This window comes from Notamacropus eugenii, chromosome 2 (genome assembly GCF_028372415.1).
Source record: "Notamacropus eugenii isolate mMacEug1 chromosome 2, mMacEug1.pri_v2, whole genome shotgun sequence".
NCBI lineage: Eukaryota > Metazoa > Chordata > Mammalia > Diprotodontia > Macropodidae > Notamacropus > Notamacropus eugenii.
Window position 1 is genome coordinate 440,847,308 of NC_092873.1, and position 24,585 is coordinate 440,871,892.

At 36.6% G+C, this 24,585-nt stretch overlaps 1 pseudogene; it reads right to left on the reverse strand.

Annotated features, from left to right (window-relative positions):
• Positions 1-21,636: 21,636 nt before the first annotated feature.
• The window catches only part of LOC140523153 (protein transport protein Sec61 subunit alpha-like), a 52,548-nt pseudogene continuing 49,599 nt past the window's right edge, over positions 21,637-24,585 (reverse strand).

A 24,585-nucleotide genomic window follows, 5' to 3' on the forward strand; every position in this document is an offset into this window, starting at 1 on the left:
TGTATATATGTATACATACATACATACACACATATCTATAATATACACACATTTCACATTCCTGTACACTCACATACATGCACATGTATTCTTATACTTATATTATATATGCATTCATATGTATTATGTATATATGTTCTCTCTCTCTCTTTTTCTTCTTCTCTTCCTTTCTTTTCTCCCTCCTCTCTCTCTGTCAGTCTCCCCCATCTTCCTCTCTCTCCCTTCCTCCCCATCTCTCCCTCTCCCCCATCTTGGTCCCCTTTCATGATTTAGTATAGGAGTTTTAACCTTTGGGTTCAAGAAGTCTATGGATAAATTACAGGGGGTTTGTGAATTTTGGATGGGAAAAACTACAACTTTATTTCCATAAAACTAGTTTCCTTTGTAATTTTGTGTATTTTATTTTATATTTGAAAACATTATTTTGAGAACGGGTTTAGAAGTTTCACCAGACAGCCCAAGGGGCCCAAGACACAAAAACTGAAGAGACCTTGATTTATTCTGTGCCTTTGAATCCCGGCTCTTTTGTTTGGATCTTTAGTAAATCCTCTTTCACCTAATTCACCTTTTTACATCTCAGTTTTCTCATCTGTAAAATGAGTAAATTAGACTTCATGACCACTAAAGCTGTTCTCCATACATCTATGAACATAGATTCAGAGGATCCTGTTTAATGAACCCTCTAGTGTAGAAACTCCTTTCATAGGCATAGACTGGCAACTCTGCACACTTAGAATCTGAGACAGTTGCTTAAGGGAGTCACTGAGAGGTAAATGACTTGCCCAAGGTCACATAGTTAATATGTGAACTCTAGTCTTATGGAACATAGAAGGTACTAAATAAGTGCTCTTGAATGAAAGAACCAAAATACTAGCCCCCTATCCACCTTGCTATATTATACTTTAAGTTGCATTGCATTATTTTAATTTTTATCCCTTCAGAAGTTAGAATTTATTTTAAAAATCTTTCCTTTCCTTTTTTCATTTTGGTTTTCTGGGGAAAGAGATTTTTTCATTACTGAATAAGCAGGATGAATTGTGGTTGATTAAATTTCAGTAATTTATACACATTTTTCAGCTAAATTCAACATATCTCTTAAGTTGCAGAATCTTCTCCTTACCTTGTCAAACTTTAAACACTTCTGTTCCAATTAACTACACTCCTGCTCTCCCTTCCCCCACACTGTGAGGAAAGGACAAATATTATTACCTGAACTTAATGGGATGGAAGAGCCCAGGCATGAGTGGTTAAGTTGCCAGTTACAGTAACAAATCAGCGGTGGAACTGAGAGTGAACATCTCATAAACCCTAAAGAAAATTGTTTTGCTCAACCACTCTTCTGGTCCTTTGATGGGCTTTGTGGATGTGTGTGGCGTGGCCTTCCCAGGAAACCCTGCCTCACACCAGTGAAGACATAATGGTCTAAAACTGATTCGACTGGCTTTGTATACTCAATTGACATCATGTGCTTTCTTTTCTAAAGGAAGTCATTTTTGACATTTGAAATTCAGCAGTGGACTTTTTCCTTTTATTTTCTTTCTTTCTTGATTATTTTTCTTTGTTTTTCAACTAGCAAGCATTTAAAAAAATAATTTGTTTCTTCCACTTTACCATTTTTTCATTCTTTTTTGCTTTTCCCTCTACAAACAAATTTACATCTGACCATTAAATTGTTCAATTAGGTAATTTAAAAAACAGAAAATATAAAACCCTCAATACATAGTTACATAGCCTGGCAAATCAAATTCTCACATTAGCCATGTTTGAAAATGTCTCTTTCTATATTCTGTGTATCACCTCTTGATTAGCAGGCGAGTTGTGTGTTTCATAGTAATTCAAACCTGTAATCTATCATTGTGTTGATCAGAGCTCTAAAGTCTGTTAAGTTTTTTTTCTATAATATTCCTATCATTTTAGAAACCATTTTTCTAGTTCTGTTCACTTCATTTTGCATCAGTTCATAGAGATCTTTCCAATCTCCTCTGAAATGAAACATTTTATCATTTCTTAGGATACAATTTCTTCCATTCATATACCACAATTTATTTAGTCTTTTCCCAGTTGAAGGGAACTCCCTTAGTTTCTAATTTTTGGTTAACATGAAAAGAGTTACTACAAATATTTTTGTATATAGAGATCCTTTTCCTATTTCTTTGAGGGTATAGTTTTAGTAGAGATATAGTTTGGTAACTTAGTGGACATAGTTCCAGATTATTTTTCAGAATGCTGGACCAATTCACAGATCCACTAACAATACAGTAGAGTACCTATTTTCCTACAGTTCCTCCAACATTTGTTATTTTTATCTTTTGTCATTTTTGAGATTCTGATAGATGTGAAATAGAACCTTAAGTTAAAATGCAATAATTTTCATTTCTCTACTTAATAGTGATCTGGAGTAATTTTCTTCATGATTGCTTGGATTTCTTTCTTTGAAAAAAAACTGCTAGTTCACATCTTTTGACCTTTTATCTATTGAGAAATAGATCTTAGTTACATATTTGAATCAGTTTTGGATATGTAATTATTATCAGCAGGGGTATATGTTGTGCAAGGATTTCTTCCATATTGCCTGTTTCTCTCTTAATTTTTACTGTTAGACTTTTTTGAGTGCAAAAACTCAAATTTCATATAACCAAAAAGTTACATTTTATATGGAGTAATCCCTTTTAAAAAATCATTTGTTTAGTTGTGAGCTTCTTATCATGACTCTTTCTTGAAGATATGACAATAATTTTTCCCCTTGGTTTTCTAATTTGTTTATGATGCAACCTTTTATATTGAAGCCATTTATCCATTTGGAATTTATCTTGGTGTGTGGTGTGCAATATTGATTTAATCTAAATTTCTTCCAGGTTGTGGTCCAGTTTTCCCAGCAGTTTTTGTCAAATAGTCCTTCACCCAGAAACCAGCCATTTTTGGCTTATCAAATAAATATTACGCTACTTTGTTTGCTTCTATATTGTTGTCCACCTAATCTGTTTCACTGATTGCCTTCTCTTTTTCTGGACCAGTAGTAAATTGTTTTAATGATAACTGCTTTGAAATACAATTTGAAATCTGTTATTGATAGAATCCCTTCCTTCCTACTTTTACTCCCCCTGCTATTATCCTTCAGATTCTCAACCTTTTGTTACTCCATATTATTTTTTCTAGGTCTATAAATGTTCTTTTGGGAGTTTGGTAAAGTACTGAATAAGTAAATTAATTTAGGTAGTGTTGTAGATTGACTTGAACTATCCACGAGCAATTAATGTTTCTCTAATTGTTTTGGTTTCTATTTCTGCAAAGAGGGTTTTATAGTTAGATTCATATAGGCCCTGGATGAATAAGGAGAATTTGGAGTAAGTATACTGCAAAACATTTTATGCCTTGGCAGTTGTTTTTGAAGGGAATTTCTCATTCTAGCTCTTTCTGTTGGGTTTTGTTGATTATATATAGTAATGCTATGTGGATTTATCTTATATCCTGCAATTTTTTGGTTATTGCCTCAATTAGTTTTTAGTTTACTCTTTAGAATCCTCTAAGTGCATCATCATATCATATGCAAAAAAGCAATACTTTTATTTTCTTGCTGCCTGTGTTTATTACCTCAAAATCCTTTTCTTGTCCTATTTCTATGGTTACCATGTTTAATATAATGTGAAATAATAGTTGTGATGATGAATATCTTTGAATTACTCCTGATTTTATTGGAAAGGCCTTAAATTTTTCTCAATTATACATGTTTGCTTTTAGATTTAGATAAACAATGTCCATGTATCCCTATGCTTTTTAGAGTTTTGAATAGAAAATAGGTGTGAAATCTTTTCAACATCTGCTGTTACAATCATGCGGTTTTATTATTTATATCAGTAACATGTTTTGTCATATTTATAGTGATACCAACTTTGTATTCTTCCTGTAAATCCAACCTGGTTATGGTACAAAATCTTTTGAATTAATTATTATTAATATTTTATAAAAGATGTGCTATGTTAAAAAATAAAGAACCTACAGTGACTAGGTAACAGGGTTCAAATTCTGTCCCTAGCTGTTCCTAGCTGTGTGACAATAGATGAGTTACTTAGTGTTTCAGAGTCTCAGTCTCTTTATCTGTAAAATGGGAATTGAAATAGGTATCCCATTGGGTTTTGTTGTGAGAACCAAATGAAATCATATTTATGTACATTGTAAAACTGAAAGGTACAAAATGTCAGATATTATGTTAAAATACTTTATTTAAAATTTTTCATCAATATACATTAGAGATATTGGTCTGTAGCTTTCTTTCTTTGTTTTGTTTCTTCCTAGTTCGTTACATCTTCCAAAGGGCAAAAATGCATTATTATTATTTTTTTGCCAAAGCTTCTACATTTAAAAACCACTTCTGCAACAGTTGTACCTTCAATAATTCAACTCATTTCACTCAAGGAAGTAAAGATAACGGCAAACTTTCAGGAAAGGAAGTGTTATAGCTCTCAGCCCCCAAATCATTTTAACAGATCATATTATCAAGGCATTGGACTTGATGGTGTTATTAATAATGGTATTTTCTTCTTTTGTTAATTATGTTAGTAAAATAAACCACAGACTGGAGAAAGTCAATGTTTACTCCCAGTTTCTGCACAGAGCATCTTTAAAACCGTCTTTGGAAGGTATTTCTGACATCATCTATTCCAACTATTTTTTATTTCTTTTTCGGATCTGCTTCTGAACCTGAAGTCCCTATGGCTGCTATAGACAGGTTAGTCCTAAGGCCTTTCCTCTGAGTGCTATAGGATTTTGGCAGCTTTCTCCCTTGAAGAAAAAATTGATTATTAGTACATTATTCAATTTTCCATGTTATAAATTGTCCTACCATTTTTGTTTTAGTTTCATTAAATGGAGAGACATAAGTCTAGAAATTTTGAAGCCCTGGTTAGGGGGAATAAATAGATGTCTTGCAAAAGAAGAAAATATTTTTAATACTTGTATCTTTTAGTGCTTTTTCCAGATCTAAAGTCACTTTGATAGTTCAGGAACACAAAGACTATGTGTAATGCTCATGTCTGGCATATATAGAGGTGTGAAGGCCTGGAAAAGTTTGGCCCAAAAGAATTCCTTCTCTCTCTACTATCCCATATTAAAACTCTAGTTGTGTGATATCTCAGTGTTTTCCAGGTAATTTATATTATGAAGTTATTTTTTTGAGGGGGGGCATTTTAATTGGAAAATTAGCAAAGAATTACCAAAACCCTTAAAACTTATCAGAAATTATTATTAATTTAATTATGCCCGTGTCTTTTCATTAAAAATAAAACAAAAACTAATATTCAATAATATAATAGGAGAAGGTAAATTACATTGAGTCACTTCCAGCTCTAGGACTACAATAGTATAATTCTATGACCCTAAGAGACCAGGGAACCACAGGTCAAATTAGATTACAATAATAATGTCCTTGTAAAAAATTTTAAGAGTTCCTAGACAATGGTTTCCTTATTTCAAGCAGCATATTTATAGGATGGAATGGAAAAGCATTTACTAAGCACTGACTATGTGACAAACACTGGGGATACAAATAGAAAAGGGAGACAATGCCTACTTTCAAAGAACTCACATTCTTTTTTTTTTTAAATTATTTTATTTGACTTCAGTGTTCTACAATCACTTCCATATATCCTAGATTTTTTCCCCTCCCTCCACCTCTTTTCCTCTTCCCTCCCCGAGATGGCTTGCAATCTTATATAGGTTCTGCACATACATTCCTATTAAATACATTTTCGCCTTAGTCATGTTGAATAGAACAATGAAAATGAATGGGAGAAACCATAAAACAAAACAAAACATAACACAAAAGAAAATAATCTGCTTCGTTCTGCTATCCAATTCCATAGTTCTTTCTCTGGATGTGGAAGGTGCTTAGCCTCAAAAGTCCATTGGGAATTTTTTAGGTCCTTACATTACTACGAAGAACTAAGTCTACCAGAAAAATTCCTTGCATGGTGTGGTTGTTGCTGTGTACAAAGTTCTCCTAGTTCTGTTCCTTTCACTCAGCATCAGTTTCAAGCCTCTCTGAAGTCTTCCTGTTCATCATTTCTTATAGCACAATAGTATTCCATTACATTCATATACCACAACTTGTTCACCATTTCCCAATTGATGGGCATCCCCTTGATTTCCAGTTTTTGGACACTACAAATATTTTTGTACACGTGGGACCCTTTCCCATTTTTATGATCTCTTTGGGATACAGTCCTAGAAGCAATATTGCTGGCTCAAAGGGTATGCACATTTTGTAGCCCTTTGGGCATAGTTCCAAATTGTTCCCCAGAATGGTTGGATCAGCTCACAGCTCCACCGACAATGAATTAGTGTTCCCACTCTCCCATATCTTCTCTAACATTTATCATCTTCCTATTTTGTCATGTTAACCAATTTGATAGGTGTGATGTGGTACCTCAGAGTTGTTTTGATTTGCATCTCTCTAATCAATAGTGATCTAGAATATTTTTTCTTATGATTATAGATAGCTTTAATTTCTTCCTCTGAAAACTGCCTGTTCATATCTTTTGACCATTTATCAATTGGGGAATGACTTGTATTCTTGTACATTTGACTTAGTCCTCTATATATTTTAGAAATGAGGCCTTTATCAGAGACACTAGTTGCAAAAATTCTTTTCCAGTTTTCTGCTTCCTTCCTAATCTTGGTTGCATTGGGTTTGTTTGTGCAAAAATTTTTCACTTTAATGTAATCAAAATTATCCACTTTGTACTTCATAATGTTCTCTATTGTTGGGTCAAAAATTTCTCCATTCTCCATAAATCTGACAAATACACTATTCTTTGCTTTCCTAATTTGTTTATAATATCAATTTTCATACCTAGATCATATATCCATTTGGACTTTATTCTCAAAGAACTCATATTCTAATTGGGGTAGAGAGCATAGAAGAATTCAGCCATAGGGTGGATGGAAAGACCCAGTGGTCCTTAGGGTAGAATAGAAAGGCAATTAAAAAGTGCTAGGGGCCCATAGAGTTCATTGTTGAGAAGGCAGAATGACAGTGGGATCTGGATGGGGATATTGAGGAAGGTCCCATAGGTCTTGTAGTCTTCCTTTAGCATCATGTGGTGGTCACTTGGCTGGGGTGGTTGGGGGACATTGATTAAGTGTAAAAAGTCAGTCAAATAAATTTCAGGCTGCAATGTTTTCTGTGTCTTCCCTGTGTAGTCTTTTATTATTTTCTCATTATAGAATATTGTTTAGTTTCAGTTTTATCTAACTCTTCATGATCCCGTTTTCTTGGCAAAGACACTGGAGTGATTTACCATCTTCTTCTCTGGATCATTTTATAGATGAGGAAATAGAAGTAAACAGGGTTCAGTGACTTGCCCAGGGTCACACAGCTAGTGTCTGAGGTTGAATTTGAAATTACCTCTCCCTGATGCCAGATGGGGTGCTCTATGGCCCCAAAGATAATTTAACCAGAGAGGCAACATGGCTTAGTTGGAAACTTATTAGATCTGGTGTCCTGGGGCAGAGGTTCGAATCCTGATTCTGCCACTGAATACCTGTGTGATCTCAAGAAAGCCACCTCACCTCTTGTGCCCTCAGCTTCCTCATCTGTAGAATGAAGATGATGGACAAGAGAATGTCTAAGGTCCATGCAGTTCTAAATCCATGATCCCATGACTTGATTTGATGAACATTTCTGTACACTGGATTTACCAATTTTATTGCACAAGCACTTGTTAAGTGCTTATCATTTCCTGAGAACAATACTAAGCACTGTGGGATCAAACAAAGAACTATAGGCCCAATTACCCCCTTTAAGGAGTTTACAATAACTAAAAAGGGTTTAAAAAAAAGACTGAGTTGTCATTGATCTGGATATTTCCTCCAACTTTGCAGACTTCAATCAGGCTGGGAGGGAAACAGCAACAGTTCCTACTGATAATCACTCTTAAGCCAGGAGGGTCCAGAAGAGAGCCTTTAGGCAGGGGCCCAGTGGTATCCAAGCTTCAGAGTGCAGTAGGTTTAAGGTTCTGGGAAGGGGAAGAAAAGGGAAGGGAAGGAGTCTAGCCAGTACAATCCAAGTCAACTGGGCATCTTTTGACCATCCAAATTTACCTTCCTTTGGAGAGGAGAAGGAAGGGGAGGGGGAAACAAACAGGAGAGGAGGAGCTGAGTTACCAAACTAACTGGGTCCCCATTCAGGCAGCTACATCTACTCACAGGGTTGTGTTTGTGCTTCTTTGCAGAAGATGACCATGCATGCCATCAGAGAAATGAGACATGACTTGCACTTGACCTTGTTTTGAGTGAGGGAGGGTTGTACAAGGTCACCAGCCTCATTTCTCCTTCAGAGACATCTGAATTCAGTGACCAGATATTCATCAGGATGACTGGAGATGACCCAGGATGCACTGAGAGACCTTGGCCCCTTTAGGTCAAGGCCTATGCAGGTTCTCACTCAGGGTGAGGTAACACCCATTCATTGAATAGGCATATTTAAGAAGGAGCCAGGGCATGACCCCTTTACCTCACCCTAAGTGGGTACCTGCATAGACCTTGGCCTGAAGGGGTCAAAGTTTCCCAATGCATCCTGGGTCATCTTCGTTCATCCTGATGAATATCTGGTCACTGGATTCAGATGTCTCTGAAGGAGAAGTGAGGTTGGTGACCTTGCACAGTACTCCCTTACCCAAAACAAAGTCAAGTGCCAGTCATGTCATCATTTCTTTGATGGCATGCATGGTCTTTTTCCGCAAAGAAGAATAAACACAACAGCAGACTTCAATCTCTTCATATCTTCTCACTCCATATGATTCTAGTGCTTGTCCTCCATTAAGTCTTCACAGAGGAACTGCCCAAAGTGCTGGAAGCATTTCCTCTAGTTTGTAAATCATACATAGATAAGAGACAGGAGCCATATTGGAGAGAGAGCAGGTGTTGGAGCCAGGCAGACCTGAGTTAAAGAACTGGATTGAAATTTTGCTTCCAGTATATACTGTCTGTTTTCCTGGAAAGTGACTTAAACTCTTAGTAATCCAGGCAATGCTCTGAGAATATAAATTGCAACTTTAGTAGAATGAGTTTCCTCATTAAGGAGTTCCCTCTAACAATGAATTCATTGACCCAGTCCTGATTCTCCTTTGCAAACTTAACAGTCAGCAACCAAAACAAATATTTTCCAGCTCCACGTTTGCAAAATGGGAGGGGGGTTTGATCCCTCCCAGCTCAAAAGCCATACTTATGTGTTTTCAAAATAGAAAGGTGAGGAGAAGAGAGAGAGAGAGAGAGAGAGAGAGAGAGAGAGAGAGAGAGAGAGAGAGAGAGAGAGAGAGAGAGAGAAGAAGAAGAAAAAGAAGAAGGAGAAGAAGAAGGAAAAGAAGAAGAAGAAGAAAGAGATGGAGGAGGAGGAAGGGAGAGACAGAGCGATAGAGACAGAGATAGAGAGAGCACTATAAGAAATGATGACTTTCTACGTACTTAAAAAAAGAGAAGTATGTATCTCTTATGCTGTATACATCAGGTTCTTTTGAGGTTTTGTGGGCACCAGTGAAGCCTGCAGCTGCCCATCTATCATCCCTTCCTCTAGTTATACCGTTGGTTATTACTTCTTTTCCTAGTAGTACATGCTATCATTTTTCTATCTTTCCCTGATAAGTTGCCTGTATATTTTTGGGCAAGGCAGCTAGATGACATAGCACATAGAACTCAAAGTCAGGAAGACTGGAGTTTAAATCCTGCCCGAAACATTTTAGTTATGTGATCCTGGGCAAGTCACTTAACCTTTCTGTGCCTCAGATGCTTCATGACTGAACGAACTGTGGTGTATGGATATGATGGAATACTACTGTGCTATAAGAAATGATGAGCTCAATGATCTTAGAAAGGCATGGAAAGACTTTCACGAATAAATGAAAATCGAAATGGCAGAACCAAGAGAATGTTATATGTAGTAACAGCAATATTGTTTTAAGAATGACTTTGAGTGACTAAGTCATTTTGACTATTATAAATACCCAATTAAAAATGAAGAAAGATGCTATCTGCATCCAGAGAAAGAACTGATATATACAAACATATATACATATATAGAATAATTTTACATGTATGCTTATATATATTTAAGGGCAGCCATCTCTATGGTAGGGATGGGGAGGGAAGAAACAAAATAAATGTGCATTATAACTTTGTTGTATGTTTGGAGGGAATAACAAGTTATACATAGTATGCAGTTTCACCTGCAATCATCTTTTTTTTTTTTTTTGTACTGTGCTATGGAAATGCTTGTTTTGGTCTGTGAATTGAAAATAAAATAAAATAAAAAATGGAGCTATTCATGGTGTCTACCTTGCAGGGTTGCTATGAAGACCAAATGAGATAACATAGAAAGTACTTTGAAAACACTAAATTATTACTGCAGCTAGAAGCAGCTAGGGATCAGTGAAAGCATTGTACAACATTCCATATTCTATTAAGTCTGGTTTGCTCCTACTTTTTAAATCTGGATCTAGCTCATTGTTCATCCATACCACATTCATACCACATCTATCTAAGAGATATGTGCTGACAGACTACCCCAAAGAGTTGTCCATGCAATTAAATTTTGCCATTTGGGCAATAAACTTGCTTCATCCACTTGGGTTTTCTGGTGTGGGTTGCTAGACTGTGACTGTTTCGAGTCATTAAGAGGTAAGATTGAAATTCTAAACCTTTTTTCCCCTTTCAGACTGCAAGCATTGAATAAATGTAACATATGAGCACCTTCTTTCAAATTTAAGCTGAAGTAGAGGTCATATCTAATTTCAAAATCTGTAAGGAAAGTCTATATTTCTCAGTTAGACTGGGATGTTGTTAAATAAATATTATGTTTGATATTTGAAGCTGAAAAACTATATTTTCCTTATCCACATGCATCTAAAATACTCTTGATTTTTTTCATAATCTTGGACATTTTGAGATTCATTTGAAAGCTTCTGGCCAGGGTCTTGGCAAATTGCCCCTGTTCACACATTTTATTTGCCAGACAGTAGCATGGAAAACAGTGAGTGAGTGGGACAAATGAACCCAAGTGATTTGTATTATCAGTCTCAAAATGAGAAAAATTATTTTCTGATGTTCCCTTTGTAAACAATTAATTTCATTTTAGTTCAGTGCAATTCCACACACATTTGACAAATGTTTTCTATAATGTGCCAGGTACCATTTTAAGTACTAGGGGTATACAGAAGAAAAGACCCTTTCCCTGCCTTTAAAGTGGAAATGCTTACATTCCATAAAGGTCTTATTAATTTTTCTTCTTATTTCTTAGTATTCTTTGTTTATTTGCAGAAGTAAGGCATATGATTGCTTGGAATAGAATTGGTAACAGATACAACCCAATTCCTCACATTTTGTTGATACTTTGGACTTCTTGCTTAAGATCATTGTGAATGAACCATAATAATAGTAATACTGACGATAATGATGAATTGACGTTTATATCATGCTTTATTTCATGCATTATTTACGACAAATTATTTATTTTACATTTATATAATATGGTATGCACTACTTCTCTGAACCTCACAACCTTTGTCAGGTAAATACTAGTGGGGTTATCATTTCCATTATATACGATATAGACATGCACATATAGATACATACATACTTCTGCTTACATAAGAAACCAAGGCTCAGAGAAGTCCAGTGACTTGCCCAATTGTCATCTAGTTAATGAGCATCAGAGACAGGATTTGAACTCAAGTCTTCCTGAATCCCAAGGCCAGCCCTTTATCCATCTGTGATTTCTTTCAAAGGCATCATTTCATTTTTATAGAGAATGATATGGATCCTTTCCTTGGCTCATATGGGGGTTTTGCTCCCAAATTATTCTTGTCTTCTAATAGCATTAATAGTACTGATAAATGGAAGGGGCTTTAGCAGTCCAGAATCTGATATTCTTTTGTATATATGAAGAGACTGAGACTTTGAGGATTGATTTGTCCAAGGTCATAGAGGTAGACCTGGCTTTGATTCGTTATCCAGTGGTCTTTTCACTATGTCACATTGTTGCCTGCTAATAACTATGCTCCTATGTCCTTTTTAATTTCAATTTTTGATGTATACATATGCTGGAACAATGTGTGCCGTCTTCGGGAGTTATCTTTTTTTTTTTAAATAAAGGAGACACATTGTTTGTTTCTCTGTGTTTGATAGACATGTTGTAATAAGGTCCTGAACTGCCTGCCATCTCTTTATGTACCTTCTGTCTAAAGGCTTGTAACCATTATGACCTATATTCATGGTACCACAAACAACAGGCTTAACCATTAACTTTCAAGCTACCTTTAAATGAATTCTTTTTATAAGTTGAGTATTATATAGGGCTCAAACGGTTGGGAGGGGGAAAACGGAAAAAAGAAGTCAGGTTGAACCAGGTTATTAAGGATAGGAAACTCATGACTTAGGATGCCCCTTTACTGAACAGATAATTTGCCTTGACCTTACCATGTCAGATAACGACTTGGCTAACATTCCAATGCTCTAGAAAGATATAGCACTTTAATAGAATTGGCATAGTTGAGAATACAATAAAAATGTGGTAACCTCTAGCACTTAATGAGCAAAATCTTCCAATGGTTCCATTATACAGTGCCAGTGAATGTACTATTAGACTAATAAATGTTTCAGGTTCTATAAATTTATGTGAAATACAACTTTACATTGACTCTTGAAAAATTATGGGATGTAAAGTGCATACATTCTTCCCCTCTCTCCTCTCAGTTGATGCAAAGGGAAGGGCTGTATATAAACACTACCTATAACAGAGCTGTGCATTGTGGTTTCATGATTTGCTATAATATGCCATTTTTCACCTTAAAAACACCCAATGTAACACCATACAGGAAAGCACACTGACCTCCAAAAAGGGTTATTATCACTTACTCAGTCCCAATAATACTTGAGTACCTAATTCCAATTGTTTTGTCTGCCCTCAGCTTATTCCACTGAAGACATGATACTGACTTTGGGACAGATAATCCATGGAATGCTATTGGAATGTTGGGCTACCATTTGGAAAATTCAGTTTTCAATCTTTTGCTTTTTACCCAGAAGTTTATTCCTTATGTGGTTTCATTGATTCAAATGATCATTTTTGTACACATTTTAAAGTTCTTTTCATTGTTCCATCTCAATCTCTGACTTTACTGCCTGAGTAACAGGGAAGTTCTCAATTCCATTGTTGTTATAGTCAAATTCTTAATTAATTCACAAATTCTCTAAAATATGTGACTAAAATGTTTAAACATATTATTTAAAATTTTTTTTAAAAGGATAAAAAAACCCTACAAACAGCTTTAAGATCTTTGTAATTAGCACATAATTGAAGCAAATCAAGGCAATGCAAATTTACTTCCTATTTATTTTTGAGATTTGTTTAAAAACACACAAAAAAGCAACAAAAAAAGGCCTGAGAGGAACACATGACAAGCTGACAGTGCAAGACAACATGTCACAAGACAGCAGCACATACATAATTTCCAAATGAACTATACAGACAAGGTAGTCACGGAACTCTTTGGTGATATTTATGAGATAATTTTGCAAGTGGATTAATTCTTGTCTTTACACTGTTAACTGATTTTAAATATATTAATCTGTCATTTTGTTTGGAAGCTTTTTTCTATATTTGGTTTTAAAAAAAGGAATTTAAAAAAATATTTAAAAATTTTAATATTTAATATTTAAAAAATATACAGGAAGCAAAGTTGTCACATTTCACTATGCCTTAATCATGTGCAGTTTTGAAGATTTAAAAAGTTGCTAAAAGATGCCAGTTATAGCAGGTTTTTCCTCTTAAATATTTAAGGAATTTATTACAAAAATATTAAACACCAACATGACATTATTTTTGTCACTTGAATACATGAAATTCTACTCATTAAATGTCACCACATTTCATTTATTCCCTCTTAGTCTCCATCAAGATGAAATGAGAATATTTGTAAAGTACTTGACACAGTGTCTGGCACATAGTAGGGACTATATAAATACTTATTCCCTCTCTTTTCTGTCCCTTTGTCCCTACATTGTCATTCTCTTTTCCTTTTATATGCGTGCGCACACACACACAATCTTCTGGTTCTGCTTTTTCATTTTTCATTATTTCATAAAGGGCTTTCTAGAACCCTTTCTATTGTTCATAATTATCAATATCATTGGCATTTTAATGTTTAATAATATTAATATGCCACAATGATTGCTTTCTGTTTTTTTTTCCAATTTCAAATAGTGCTGCTATGAAAATTTCTGAAGAGATAATTTTCCCCCCCAAAATAATACTTTTAGGATGCACTGCCAGCAATAGAACTATTGAGTTAAATGACAGGATTATTTTAATTGTTGTTGCTTACTATTAGATTGTTCTCCCAAAAGATTCTACAAGTTTGCAATTTCGCCTACAGTGAATGAGTGTGCCCATTTCTCTACGCCTCAATCAATGGTGAGTTTTGATGCTTTAACCATTTTTCTTACTACCTTGAAGCTGTTTGATGGTGGGAACCATAGCTTATACTCCTTTGCATCTCCTCCAATGCAAAATGCTTTGCACGTAATATGTGCTGCACAAATATTTGTTGATTAGATTGCTAGTTCTACAAATAACAAGTAATATTTCCAACCTAATATTACCTTTTCCTCCGCACAACCCTAGGTCAGGCTCTTATCACTTCTTCTCTAGATTATTGTAAGAGTCTCCTAATTGGTTTCCCTGCTTTCAGTCTTTTTCCTCTCTAACATGAAGGATGCTTCATATAGTTATCACAACAATCTTACTGAAGCCCAGATGACACAATGTCAGTTCTCTGCCCATAAACCTTCTCTGGCTTCCCACTGCCTAAGGATAAAATAAAAATTCAGCCTGGTATTTAAAGCCCTGTACAATTGGGCTGCAGCATACCTTTTAAGTCTTATTTCACAATATTATTAGCTACATTCTGAGGAGTCAGTCTCTCATCTCTGTGCATTCTTAAAGGCCATCCCAGTGCCTGGAATGCATTCCCTCTTCATCCGGGTCTTTTAGAATCTTTTCATTATCGCACAGATGTGGTACATTGTATTTACAGAATGGAAGATTTCTTTTTAATATATTGATGCTTTAACTGATTTTCTTTTTCCTTTCTCTTTTTTATTTATTTAATAATTAATTTATTAATTATTCCGTAAATTCCATAAATTCTTTGTTACAAGAAGTGGCTCTCTGAGAGGCGGAAGGAGATAACAGGAAGAAATAGACAATGTAATAACAAAAGATATTGATAAAAGTCTTTTAAAAATAAATGTTTTTTTGAATGAAATTGAATTGATTTGAAAGCCTGTGTAATATTGGGCAAAATATCTTACCTCTTTGGACCTCAATTTCCTTTTCTGTAAAATGAGGATTTGAGGATGAATTGATTTCCAAGATTTCTTCCTGCTCCAGAGCAGGAATTGAATCAATCATTCAATCAACATGTACTTAACAGGCACTGTGCTAGGTGCTGGAAACACCAGGAGAGAAAAGCAAGAATTCTTCCCCTCAACAAGCTTACGTTGTATTAGGAGAAACAATGCCTATGTAAGCAAATCAGAATAAATACGAAGTCAGCACAACATAATTTGGAAGGGGAGGCAGACCAGGAAACTTGACCTGGGTTTGAAGGAAGGTAGGTCTCTGAGACAGAGATGAGGAGGGAGGGAATTCCAGACATGGGGGACAGACAGTTAGTGCAAAAGCATGGAGGTGGGTGATGGTTTGACAGTTTGGGGGAACACCATCAGTTTGGTAATTTTGGTTAGATTGTATAGGGAGTAAAAGGGAAGAACGTGTTAGAGACCTAGAAAAGTACATGAAAGCAAGCTGAGAGGGGCTTTAGACAGAGGAGTCTGAACTTTATCTCCTTCACAGTTTGGGACAGGGCAGTTTTTGGCTCCTTGCATATAAACACCCCATGTTAGATCAGGGGCACTCACATTATCATCAAGTGGAAGCAGGTGGTGTGAGGAAATTAGATCCTTCAGGGAAATATATTTCATGGGCAACAGAGTCAGCCTTAACCATCCTGATTATTTGGAAGCAGCAATAAAGGACGAAAGTGACTGGTTTTCATTGCTGACCTTAGGGTTTACTGAGAAGAGATGTCTATTAATATCTGTGAAGAGCCATATCTTTAAATAGCAAACACCCGGATATCTCAGGTGGTATAGAATGGGCCACTGTGAATGCTTGAATGCAGGAGGCATTATGGTATCATTGGTGTCAAACTTGTGACCCAAGGACTAGTTTTGCCTATAACTCTGAGGGTCAGCCTAGCAGATTAAAATATAATTGGGACATCTTTAACAAAACAAATAAAAATACAATAAGACATAGATAACGTTCATTTGTGGTTTTCTAAGTCACTCTGTGGCTTCAAGGATTTGTTTATATTTGAGTTTAACATGACTGGATAGAGCACAGAGTACTGAGTTTAGAGTCAGTAAGAAGTGAGTTCAAATCCCGTCTCTGACATTACGTAGTAACCATAGGCAAAAGATCCAATCTGTATGTGCCATATGAAACTTGTTGAGATTTGTCTACTAAGTCATAGATTGTGATCTCAATTGGTGAAAGGCATTCCCTCACCAAGCTTTCCCAGTCTTACACCCTCCTTATATTCCTACAGTATATGTGTGAAGTGGATACTAATGGATAGAAATGATAGTGGGTAGAATGCTAGACCTTGACTCAGGAAGACCTGAGTTTGAATCTACACTCAGGCACTTACTAGCTGTGTGACCCTAAGCAAATCACTTAATTTCAGTCTGCCTCAATTTTTTCACCTGTAAAATAAGGATAATAATAGCATTTATCTCCCAGGATTGTTGTGAAGATAAAATGAGATAATATTTATAAAATATTACGCAAATGTCAAAGCATCTTATAAGTGCGAACTACTGCTACTACTACTACTACTACTATTACTACTACTGCTACTACATGATAAGTTCCATATACAAAGCAATGTGGAAAGCACCATCAAATGGACCCATGTCTGAAAAGATAGTTGAGCCAATCAAGTACCAAGAGCAAGAATTAACATGGACAGCCCATGTGCTACATTGGTGCCCATATAATGTCAAAATATCTAGAGGAAGGCCATATGGTAGATAGAGTTTCTTTGTCATTATGAAAATACATAGACTGAGAGTTGTATAGAATGAGACTGTGTGGATAAGTTGGAATGTGTTCTGGGGGCAAGAAGGGATAAGTCCTGCTTCTCGGGATGCCTCATTTCCCTCGGAGCCTCAGAGGCTCAGTCACTTTTGGGTCACAATCTTAAGTCAGTGGGTCAAAATTTCTACCAGGAAAGAAGCTTAAATTATTCCATGGGACTTATTTATTAGATAAACATGAAAGTATTCTATAAACATACCCAAGTTAAGAAGCCCCTTGCCCTAGTAATATTCCCCTTCCTTAGAGAAGTGCTGTATACATGAACTGATATTTGAATAGCCTTTTGAGGTTACTGGAACAAAGTGGTGTCATGGACTTCCAGGAATCTTTCATTGTCTATAGAAAGGACATAGTTTTTAAGGATGCTGATATCGGGGTTTTGTGTTACAAAGCACTTGTGAGTAGCTCAGAAGAGTTTAGTCTCATTTGAGAGCTATAAACCTTATCTTGGTAAATAAAATAAAACTGGCTAATGATCACCAACCACATTTTCTTTTTTGCAAAGGATGGACTTAAAAAAGGGAGGATAGAATTATTTCAATGGCACTGAAAGAGCTTTTAGGTCAAAAACAATCTTATATAAATAAATGCAAATTCCCCTTATTATACAAACACACCTTTCTCAGTTCAGTTCCTTTGGGGTACTTGTTTCATCCACATTGATGGAATTCTATAAGGAATTGTGCCTGATGGAAAGTTGTTTGCATAAAGACAGTTAAAAATTACTTTTCTTTTGGGATGAGCGGAGAGAAATTCATCATTAATGAACTTGAAGTCAAATCAATTTCAGGGACGAGTACTAGTGCTAATTAAGGTTGAAAATTTTTTCATTGCCAACTTCTCTGGGACCTAATTTAGATAGTGGGGTGAACTAGTGGAAAAACCAAATAATTCCATTGGCCTGTTTTACTGCTGACCATCTTGACATATTCTAAGTGGCAAAATGAGTTCTTTGGGCTTATGACTATGTAGGAATGGTGTGTAGACAATCTGGGAGATTGGAATGGACCAAATTTTAAAGTATTGTTCCAGTTCAAGTAAAGATTTACCTACTTTTTTGAAAGCACCATTGACTTCAATTTGTGTAAATCAACCAACAAATTGTTTACTGAATGCTTGAGAGGTGGATGAAGAGTTGGTCCTAGGGAGAAAGGAAGATGAGTTCGGGATCCTACCTCTTATATATTCTGGGTAACCCTTGACATGTTGCTTAACTTTTTCCACATTCTACTCAACTCTAAGACTGTAATTTTCAAAGAAGATGTCAATGTGCATTGGTAGAAGGAGTTTCCTCATCTGGGAGTTCCCTGGTGTCAAACATAGCAGCCATGTGTGGCTCATAACACTCCTGATAGTGGCTTAATCAAATTAAAATATAGCTCCTATTTGATTTTAATGTGTTGATGTATTAATAAAAAAAGTATATAAACGTGGAGTTTTCTTAGTCAATATGTGGTCCACGAGGATCCTTAGGTACAATTTAGTGGCATCCATTTCTATTTGAGTTTGATTCCACTCTCCTATGCAAGCAAACTGACAGTTCAGCTCCCTATTCCTTATCCAAGGTAGGGAGAAGCTTATAATGGGGATAAAATAACATGATATGCTTTGAAACCTTGAAGGGTTCTGCAAATGTCAATAATAATTTTTATCTTATTCAATAAATCAACTCAATTTGAATGTTTAGATTAATTACCTAGAATCTTGTCATTCTTCCTTTCCCTTTTTCTCCCCTTCCTCCCATTAACCTTGGTAGGTTCCATGAAGATTTTATCTGGATGAGTGAGTGTTGTGACTCCTTTTTTTATTTTTATGCTTTTGCCTGTGTAGAGAAGAATGGGTACATAACCTCCCTTCACTGATGCAAGTGGACAATTGAGTAACTTAGGTACCTGCAGCATTGAGAGACTAAGTGACTTGCTCACTGTCAAAAAAATCTAGCATGAGTTAGAGGCTGGGCTGGAACCCAGGCCCTCTTGACTCCAAGGTCAGAGTTTTAGCCAGGATACCTCACTTTGTGAGCCTATGTAACATAGTTAAATAGAACTAAATATTTTAATTTTTTTAAAATTAAAATTCTTGAAATTAAAAGAAAAATTTAAAACATACACCCAAGTGAGGAAAATATAGAGTCTAAAGTACTCATTCCCTTAGTATTCTAAATCCCTTAGCATTCTAAAATCTCATTTCTTTTACTCAAGACTACTTTCTCAGTGATTTCAGGACCAGAAAATTTCAGATCCACTACATTGCTCTTGGTGATGTCACCTTTTGAATTTGGTTTAAGACAGATCACCTCTATGTATTTCAGTGAGAGGCAGTGTGGCATAATGGATAGAGAACTGTCCTTAATGCTAAGAACACATGTTCAAGTTCTCTCTTTGGACTGTGTGACCCTGGACAGGTCATTTAACGTGAACAACTTTCAGAACAGGTGCTGGTCTACACTGATAGAAGCAGTTTCCTATCCCCATGATATCACAGGTCTGATCCTCTTCAACTCCATTCCCTCTCCAAAACCCTTTAATCATTTTGCCATCAAATTTGCTTTTTGTTAAGTAGTTATAAGGACTGATGTTTTATTTTATAAAACGGTGTACAACTATGGCCCCTGAATAATGGAGCTGATTGTATTACATTGGCAAAGGTAGAACACGTACCTATTTTCTGTACTGCCAGCATCTGTATCCATATGGCTGCAATGCAGTTGCAGGGTCTGCAGAACTCATGTGGAAGAGTCATAACCCTATTTTCAGGATGAAATTTCAATTACATATTTCAGAGAGCTAATAGGGACTCCAGAGGTGGCAAAGGAATAAATTCAGATATTTTGTCTATCTGTCCTCTATCACATAATTCTCCTATCTCATATTTCTCATAAACAATTTGACATTCTGTTACATTTACTTAAATCTCTTCCATCTGGTAGAGTACAACTGACAACTAGCTTTTGTGCCCAGTTCAGCGTCCTGAAAATTAAAATGTTAATTTAAAAAATTATAGTATACATTTCTGAGCTGGGTCACACAGACATATACCTTATTTTTTATCTACAATGTTTATGATAAAAGTGAGAATGAATTTTCATGAAATGGGGTGAGGGAGCTATAATCACCAGCTGCCTAAATTATTAGTTTCTTGTTTATAGAGTCTACATTCTCCTGGGAGTGTCCCATAACCATGCAATGTACTTAACTTAAAAAGCCTGCACATATGCTGAAAACTTGTTCTCTCCAGGCCTTGGATCAGAGAAGGCCATTGAGGGCGTTACATCTCCCATGGCCCAAATCTAATCCACTTTCCTGAAATGGGTTTGACACATTGTTTTCAGATGGTCTCCCTGTTAGCCATGTGGACATGGAGCCTGAAATGCCTTTCTTTGGTCAAATAACAGGTCTTTTGGAATATCAGGGTCTGACAGACCGGAGAGTCCTCTGTGAGATGTGTATTCTGAGAATGTGAACACAGATTGACCACCTCCTTTTCACACTCCTCTTAACAATAATAAACTCTCCAGACATCTCAAAACACTTTATGACACTTTGAGGAGTGAGAAAAGTCCATTACACTAAGCAATTAAAAATCACTGATGAGGTAGAAAGCCAGATTGCAAGGTTTTGAAAAGTAAAAAGAGAGGAAATAGAGGTGATGAAAATAGGTAGATTTTCCTGGGCTTTGGCTCTACAAGTGAGAGGAGGAGCATAATTGCTGGATTATAGAAATGGTAGGGTCAACAAAAGGTGTTCTATCTTGCCCCTGTTTAGTAAATTACTCAGTCTCCCACTTCACTGAGGCTAAATCATCCGTAGAAAGAAGTCAAAAACTAAACAAATGATCCCATTAATTCAGTTTTTCTCCCTCTGAAAATAATAATTTGACCACAAACACCTAAATATGTTGGGTTTTTCGATCATGAATCTTCCAAAGAGTTTCTCCCATTTTTTTGGCTTTATTTTGTTCATATGGACTTAGTTTCACCATTGGTAGTCATTTCTCCAATGACCACTGAGCATCCTTCTTGACCTCTCTGTAGAATTTCACATAGCTGATCACTCTCTCTTTTTTTCACTTTCTTTCCTCTTCAGGTATTTATGACCTGGCTCATCCTTGATTTCCCTCCAGTCTGACCATTTCTTTTTGGCCATTTGAACTGCATTTATTTGAAAACACAAGTAAGGGAAATATTTATCATTCTTGAGTGTTGCATGCAAAAGTATCTACCAATATCAAACTGATGCATTTCACCATAGTAGTTCAAAACAGCAAGGTAAATACATTGGTTTCTAGCATTATAGGGAACACTAGGTAGATAAGATAGCTCTATTTTGAACAAATAATGTAAGCTTTACTTTTAAGGCAGCTGGTACTAATGCTGCTCACAGGCATAGCTCTTCACCCATTAAAGAAGTGGCGTAGTTAGCACTTCAAAACAAGAGGGGGGATGGGGGAAACCACAGCATTATCTGATCAAAATGATGTGTCAAAATATTTTCCCTTTCACATGAATAAAGAAATATTTGAACATTTAGGAAAACAAAGCACCAACTCCTCCAACTTCAGCCTGCTCCTTAACAAATATTTCAAAATACTGATAAGTAATTGTGACTGTGAGCAGAATTCCAGTGCCTGAACCAATAGCTCTCAGGAAGTCAGCTAATACTGAGAGGGCACCAATGCACAAACCACCTAAGGCAGCTGCTGTGGGGATATACCTATTCAATTCATGGACCATAGAGGTGTCTTGGTAACCTCTCATCACCATTTGCCATTCTTTAAGCTGCTTAGCCACTTCTTTGGCTGAGGAGCCAGACACTTCTATCCATGTCTTAGAGAAAAATGCACAAGATGATGTAAACAACCACATGGACAGAGTCTTCAAATATGGTACCCATAGACTCTGGAGGAGAAATTAATAATAAAGGCTTCCAACTGGGTAGGATATCCACTTAAATCAGCCCACTGTCTTAATAAATTAACTAAGAATTTGCCACTCAACCAAACAGACAGCATCTGGGATATAATGTATAAGTTAGAAACCAAGGCAGACTGAGGAATGATGGGAATGTTGGAGGCATAGAAGAGCTTGATGGCATAGCTACTGTATTGTCCACGATGTTGAGCAGATTTGATCCTTGAAAATATGTAACAATAGCAAACTCAAACACTGTAGTGATGAGGTTCATGAGATTGGGCAAATTTTGACGATAAAAAACCTCCCTTAAAGCATGGACTTTGTTCAGGTAGCTAATAAGTGAAACAGAGCAACGACAGCACCCTCAAACTCAGGACCTCTGACAGTGTTAATGGTAGTGGGCTAAAGGTCTTCTAGACAATGATTTCACAGATGTTGGTGGCAATAAAGAGGGAGATACCAGACCCCAAGCCGTAACCCTTCTGTAGCAGCTCATCTAACGGCAGTACAATCAAACTAGCAACAAACATCTGAATGATTATAAGTAAACAGGTTCCAGCACCCATTTCAGTAGGATCTCCATACATTCCAGTCATGACATACACAATGGCTTGCCCAATAGTAATAATCATACCAAATAATTTTTGGGCTCCATTGAACAGAGCTCGGTCTTTTGGAGTGTCTCCTACTTCAATGATTTTAGCTCCAGCTAACAACTGCATGATCAAACCAGATGTTACGATTGGAGAGATACCTAATTCCATTAAAGTTGCTCTGTATAAAGCAAGAATAATGCTCATCCAGGAGAATGGATCTGCAGAATCTGATGACGTGATTCCAAACAGTGGTATCTGACAACATACTAAGAAAAGAAACAAGATTATAGCAGTCTATAATACTTTCTAAACTGAATCTTCCTTTTAGGTTTCTGAATTTCTGGTAAAACAGTACAGAAGGGTTTTATAACTTCTAAAAATTTAACGGCTGTGGTGACAACCTGGGAGCACCCGGTGGTGACACCTGGGAGCACCCGGTGGAGACGAGCAGCCTTCTGGCACTGCCTTCCTCTTCCTCCACTGGTCCTGCTGCTTCAGCCTCAGATTCTGACTCAAGTCTTATCACTCTTCAGCATCATTTGCTGAATCATTACATCTGTCCTTCCTCACTAACTATGGGTACAGCCCAAGACCATTTGAGGTCCTCTCTCTCTCTCTCTCTCTCTCTCTCTCTCTCTCTCTCTCTCTCTCTCTCTCTCTCTCTCTCTCTCTCTCTCTCTCTCTCTCTCTCACACACACACACACACACACACACACACACGCATGCACACATCTCTTTATATCTTTATAAAGGATATTGATAGAGGTGTCTGGCTCCTCAGTCAAAGAAGTGGCTAAGCTGCTTAAAGAACGGCAAATGGTGATGAGAGGTTACCAAGACACCTCTGTGCCATGAACTGAATAGGTATATCCCCACAGCAGCTGCCTTAGGTGGTTTGCGCATTGGTGCCCTCTCAGTATTAGCTGACTTCCTGGGAGCTATTGGTTCAGGCACTGGAATTCTGCTCACAGTCACAATTATTTATCGGTATTTTGAAATATTTGTTAAGGAGCAGGCTGAAGTTGGAGGAGCTGGTGCTTTATTTTCCTAAATGTTCAATTGATCATTTAGGATCTCACCAGATTCCTTGAATTTATTTATCATTTCTATGCAGAGGTCCTCCAGATCTACGTATACACAATCCTCTTATCTTTCTTTAGAATCAGCTTCATGCCACCAACTATTGGATGCTTTGAACTGATTAACCTCTAGGTATCTCAAGCTCAATAGTACAAAATAGAATGTAGTATCATTGCCCTCAAATTCACCCATCTTCCTAACTTCCCCAGTTCTATTGAAGCCAACACCAGCCTTCTAGTCGTTCAGTTGCATGACCTTGGCATTGTCCTCTACTTCTCATTCTCCTTCCTCTATTATACCCAATCAGTTCTAGCTTTTGACTATTCTGCTTCCACATATTTCTTGGATGGTTATATGCTACTCACACCACCACCATCTTTGTGGGACCCTCATCAGCACACACTACAGCTCCCAAAATAGTCTTCTAACTGAATTTCCTGGTTCAAGTCTAAGCTTGATCCCAGCTTCCAAACCATCCTTTACACACTGACTATAATTATCTTCCTGAAGCACAATTGTGACCATATCACTGTCCTGCTTAATATATTCTAGAGATGCCCTATTACCCAAAGGATCAAGTGGAAACTCTATTGTTTGACACTGAAAGCATTCCATGAGTCAGCCCCAATCTAGATTTCACATATTATAACTCTCCTTCTTGAGAGATGGCTATGGTGTAGCGCACACAGCCTACAGACTGTGCGTGGCCAACAACACTCCCGAGTGTGGCAAACAGATTAAAATGGAATTAGGAAATGTTTGACAAAATAAAAAAATATAATAA